This window comes from Sceloporus occidentalis, unplaced genomic scaffold (assembly GCF_023333645.1).
Source record: "Sceloporus occidentalis isolate IW3139 unplaced genomic scaffold, rSceOcc1.0.p SCAF_243, whole genome shotgun sequence".
NCBI lineage: Eukaryota > Metazoa > Chordata > Lepidosauria > Squamata > Phrynosomatidae > Sceloporus > Sceloporus occidentalis.
In genome coordinates, this window is record NW_028317223.1 from 714,626 (window position 1) to 720,625 (window position 6,000).

The 6,000-nt window shown below is 41.2% G+C and overlaps 1 non-coding gene across 1 annotated transcript; it reads left to right on the forward strand.

The window, feature by feature from the left end:
• The first annotated feature begins 4,798 nt into the window (after positions 1-4,798).
• On the forward strand, positions 4,799-4,871 carry TRNAA-AGC (transfer RNA alanine (anticodon AGC)). Its single transcript has one exon. It is a non-coding gene; the product is annotated as a tRNA-Ala (tRNA).
• Positions 4,872-6,000: the final 1,129 nt, after the last annotated feature.

Genomic DNA, 6,000 nt, shown 5'->3' on the forward strand with positions numbered 1-6,000 from the left:
GAGAAACAAACATTTCATGTGCCAACTCCCACATTTAGTCACCAAATAGAGCTGTTTTAATAAACTGGTCTAATTAAACTGTAAAAAAGGCATTATTGGCTAACGAGTTAAACATAAAATTAAAGGCTGAGAAACAAAAGACTCGTACTACTGCAAACATGTTACTGTGAAATGTCAGAGCTTTTCTCCGAGGCAAGATGACATTAAGGGGTTCTCATTCAACGGGGCAGGTGAAGGCACTAGATTAGTCCATCAAAATCCAACAGAAAGCAGGGACCCTTGGAATAAGGAAAAACAAGATTGTGAAAAGTGCCACTATAGAAACCTAGATGAGATTCCAGCTTAGTGCACCAAAATATTACAGCTCTATGAGTCACTTAAAATACTTAACTTACAGAAGGATGCAATGATGAACATCAATGGCCTAACATAACTATGAAGTTTTATAGAAGAAAAAATAAACTGTGCTTTGGATATTCCTCGTATCATACATTTGCAGGAGATAGTTTCTACACGCGTTGGCACAGAAAGGGAAAAGGTATTCATTAAAGTAGCACACCCAGTGGGTATTTTTAAGCAAAACAAGTGACATACTAGCATTTTCTCTACAAGATCCCAAGAACCACATCACAGTCAGTCCTAGGGATATAATCAATGCTAAACTGGTCTGATCCCAGAACCCGGGAACTAGGTAGGATCTGAAGACTTTGATATAGCAAACAAGCTGGGCCTTTTATTACACATAAAGGAAGCATTTTATGTCCAGAAAACATATGTTTATGGGAAGTGCAACATTTACAAAACCATTAAACTAAGCACACCCAAAAACATTTCAGTCCAGCATGCTTTATTTTAGGTATAAAATGTAATCGGCAAGTGAGTTTTAGATTAATCGCGTATGTTTGATAAAATCAATGGCAAGCAGGGCATGATCAGCCCTATAAAAAATGTACATGTCTTTAACCATGTTTCACCCTAAAATAAGCACCTTGAGGCCTGTTTGGCATGTAGAATTGTCAGAATGACATACAGTTGGATATTATGTAATGCTTATTGTGCCTGTATGAATTTTTTTCTTATTTTAGACAAATATGAAAGTTTTGAACCCTACGATTTGTTAATTGACCTTTCCACATTGTTTTTTGGAGGCTAACACCCTGCCTATGCGCCAACGTTCTTGTAAACAAAACGCTTCATTTTGTTTCTCAGAAGAGTTTGATATTTGCTTCGTCTGTGTAAAAAAAAAAAAATCTCAAATAATTATCCATTTAAATATGATTACTAAAATTAACTTACCTTTAAAATGAGATTAAAATGTTAAGAAAATAAAACAAATCTTAGCTTGTGCAACTTCTGGCCCATTACAGGGTATCCTGATCTACATCAAATGTTTAAAAAGCTTTCACAGGTACAGGATAGCCAGATTCCCTCCTAAAAGAAAAAGAAAAAAAGATTTGTTTAATAGGGAGAAAAATCAGAAGGGACTGCAAACGACTACAATTGCGATTCACTTCAAAACCAGGAGCAATTGAACTACGGCTGCGGCTTTCAGGAACTTGTGAATATTCTTAACGGCCACCTATTTACGAACACAATAAACATTTAGCACACCCCTGAAATCCATACCGAGAAGCGGAGCACATTCTACCTGGAATGCAGTGTGTATTTCAACTCGAAACCAGGGCTGAGGTGGACATTTCATAAGTGGCTAAAGCCATATTGACTCGAGAGAACGCCAAGGTCCTGAAAAGCTTATGAAACTATCAGATTTTGATCGGCTTGATGAAAATGTATCACATTCCACTAAAGACTCCAATGACCCTCTGAAATGGCAACCAGTTACAGTCACATAAGGCATAGAAAGGGCAGTATCCCCCACTCCTGGCATCAACACTAGCCTACTATTAACCTCGCCTTTCTCATATGTACTGGTCCTGTCACCAGACACGCGTGGTCTGTGTTCAGGTCAAAACAACATTCGTTCCTTAGAAAAATCTAGGTTTTTCTAGCAGACAACTGGAGCAGAACAAGATGACGGCTACTGATGACTGCTACTTGTAGGTCTCAAGTCCAAGAATTTAGTTGTAAAGGAACCGTCTTCACTGATCAACACACGGTAGCACAAAAAGGTACGGTATCAACATTAGAAGTGGCCATAAACTACAGACAGTAAATGTTGACACATATGCACCGATCAAACCAAAGATGTCGGCTCACCATGACACCACGTTTTAAAAGTATCGAAACAGGATCAAAGGGTGGCTTGAAACTCATGCATCAAGCGTAGTAAAATCTGTCCTTTTGTAGCACGTGAATTGCTGTGTTTTAACCACAGTCAGCAATGTTTTGCCAGGGCTTAGTAAGGTACTTGGATAATAGACAATAGAGAATATTAAATGGAAAACACTTCACTTTTACACCATTTAATATGCACTTGGTTGATGAATGTTTATCGGGAGACTGTAAGGCTCTGTAAGACAAAAAAGATCATTTACAGTAAAATCACACCACATTGCCTGTGTTAATGAGCCACCACCTGCGGCTTAAATGCCACATTGGTGCACTTATTACATTCATAGCGCGCCGGCAGAGTCCGTAGTCCTTCTTTATGGTTTCTCATGTACCCCGAAAACAGCAAGTAGAATGGGTTACAGTTAGAGGATTCCAATTTAAGTTATACCAGCACATCAATAAACTTCACCTATACAATCAGCAGAGCGCAGCAAGCATCCAATGGCCATCACCAGTACATACTACATAACAGGTCTTGGTTCAGGGCCGGGCCACCCCAGGCACCGGTTTATTCACTGAACCGGGAATTTTGCAAAAGCCAAACATTGCACGTCCGCAAGAACTTTTCATTTTGAACAGCAAAGCACCGTGACTTTCGCCTGCAGAACCTGCCAAGGTGGCCATATCCACAATATCGATAAAGCCGCCAGTGCCAAGAAAGCCTTTCCTCCAGGAAGAAACACCCCAATGGCCATTCATACAGCCCAAGAGAAGGGCAAGAAGAAGCAATTTGAAGGGTTAGGAAGTAAATACCGTGCAACTGGCGTATTGTAACCCCTCCGGATAAAGGAAAATCTCACTAAAAATACATCTTTACCATATTTCAGAACAACAGGAAAGAGTATGTATTATGTGTACAAAATAAGGCATACATGGAGAAAGAAAAGGGGAAAACAGGGGTTTTAAAAGCAGCATGCATACTATACAAAGGGTAATACTAAACACTATATATTACAGTACCAAACTTTAGGTAAACATGTCGTTACAATTAAGCAATCGGACTAATAAGTAACAGGAGCCACAGATCCAAGATTTTCTAATAAGATACATTTCATTCTTTTCTGTTGCTACTTCCAGATTAATAAATATAATAAATAACTGGCCTGTATATTTTACAAATGTCTGGTCCAGCCTCCAGCAGACATTGTAGCAAAGTCACAGAAAGCTGAAGTTATCCAGCCCACTCCCAAAACATGCCATAAAACTTCAAACAAGGCACCAGTGACGTCAGCAGGGCCCAAAAACATTGTGTGACCTGTTACCTCCACAGAGGGGTGAAGCCTAATAGCCCCCCCCCCTCCTCACCCCACCAGCGGTGACATAGAAAATTAAGACAGGAGGACTCGGGGAGCTGATTGTTTACTGTGCAGCCGCTGAGTGTACACGGTGTTGTACACCACACACACACTGACAGAGTATAACACCACATCTGACAGGAGCCTTACCACCTTCACTCCGCTCGGGATAAGCGAGTGCCCGATATGGAACGGCCAGCGTTCAGTAGTTGCGTTATTGAGGAAGCACTCCCCTCCCTTTCTTTCCTTCCATGTACAGCACTACTATGGAATGGAGGAGTCCTGCGCCCCCTCGGAGGACAAGTTAACCGGTCACCGCGAAGCCTTCACGCGAAAGGCCCAGACTTTCAGAACACGTATAACACGGAATAGAAAAGCCAAAAGCGAATCAATACCTGAAGTGAATAAACAACCTAATCCAGTCAGGCGGGAAAATTGCTCAGCACTATAGGAGAGTTTTCAAGATGGTGGACATATCAACTCTTCCAAACACTCCCCTTCTCCTTCAGGAGAAGAACGCAGCCAATCATTTTCAATGTCCCGCCCAAGACTTATCGAGAGCTACAGGGAATGGCCGAGAGAGCTGTCTTTCGGTAGTTCCCGCCCGACTGCACAATTGCTGGGGTCGCAGATTGGATTTTTAGCTTGTCAATCACTTGGTTTGTCTCGCGAATATGCCGGCGCTGTGATTGGTGGAACGGACACGGAGTCAAACTTTCAACCCTGCCAATAGCCCGTTATGGTCGGAGCAGCTTCAGCCTCCAAGGCCATAGCAACAACCTTACGTCATTTAGATCGACACCGAACTAGCCCAATCGTTGAGCACTATTTCACCTTCCGCACCAATAGTTCTCAGAGGTGGACTCTATTTTCCCACCAGTACCCGAGTACGGAAGGCGGGATATTGGTACGCTGTCGCTGTTTCGGGGCAGAAGTAAGGGGGATGGTTGGTGCCCTGTTGCTTAATTATCCTGCGTTGTAAAACCGTGATGTTATGAATGCGGTCACCACGGAACAAATGACGCCGCATTCGTATACATTTAATATACAATTTATCAGAATTCTATGCGTTCTACAAGTAGACGAAAAAGGTATTTTAAGACGCTTTCTTATTAGTGGACATAGTCTGTGCCTCTTGGAGCGTGTGTTTAATATGGTGACGAAGAGTGTGTGACGGCTCAATTCACAATCCGAGGCGTGCCTCAGCATGTGGGGAATTAGCTCAAATGGTAGAGCGCTCGCTTAGCATGCGAGAGGTAGCGGGATCGATGCCCGCATTCTCCAGTTCTTTTGACACCATATTTTTTCTTCTATGTGCTCAATATATTTCTATAAAATACTGTATTGTTTTATTTTTTTTAAATTATGCATTCTAAAAAATACTATTAGAACAATTAATAAGATGTTTATTATAACGCACATATATAATATATATATTAGATACAATGCATTATTAGTATATTGGTTGTATTCTATAACATTCTATAAAACTATTATTACTTATATTATTATAATTATTATTATTATTACTACTATCACTACAACAATAGACATAACTAAATTCCATGTTATTCTTTTTTAATTTTTTTTCTAAAGGTTCTGTATTAAACTTATTTTTGTAAATATGCACGTATTTCAAGTGAAAATGTACCCCCCCTTCCAATCAAGATGGTAGATGGTGGGGATGCTATGGGAGGTGGTGTATTTAAGTTGTCGCCGCATTATACCTGAGTCAGGCCAGTGGCCCCAGGACCTACTTCCAGTGAAGAGACCCTACTAAATATGTGCCAGCTAGACAAGCACCGCCATAATGTAAATGGGCCTGATACAAGGAAGATCTCTGATCAGCAGTGTCCCTAGGATTATTATTGTTTATTACTTTATATGGCACCATCTTATTCCATAGCGCTGTGCAATGGCTAGACAGGACATAACAAGTAGTATATGACATAACAATTTAACTTACAGAAACAAGAGTTGAGAAGGGGCCTGGACAAAGGAGCTTACAATCTAGAGGGCCAGTTGGACAGTAGAGCAATATGCCCTGGACGGGGCCTGTCACCCCTTTGGACCCTCTGCCCCAGGCCTAGTCATCCTAAAACAGAATACACCACTGGCAGTGGATTGATGGCATGTCTGTGTCCTTTTAAATCAAATGCTCTGTAGACATGGCAATTAGAGATTACAGAACATATTGACACATGACACAAATCAGAACGCTCCTGCCAGTGCTGGCACACATGTGATATGGGGGCTTAGAGACATGCTGGTGTATAGAAGTTTGGAAGGTCAGTAAAAGGTTACATTAAAGAGAGCTTTCACCTCCTTTAGATTCCGGCAGAACCCTCCAGGGAACGCATTAGACCGCACTCTCAGATGTCGCTACGCTGTATTGTTTATTTTGCCTGACGAC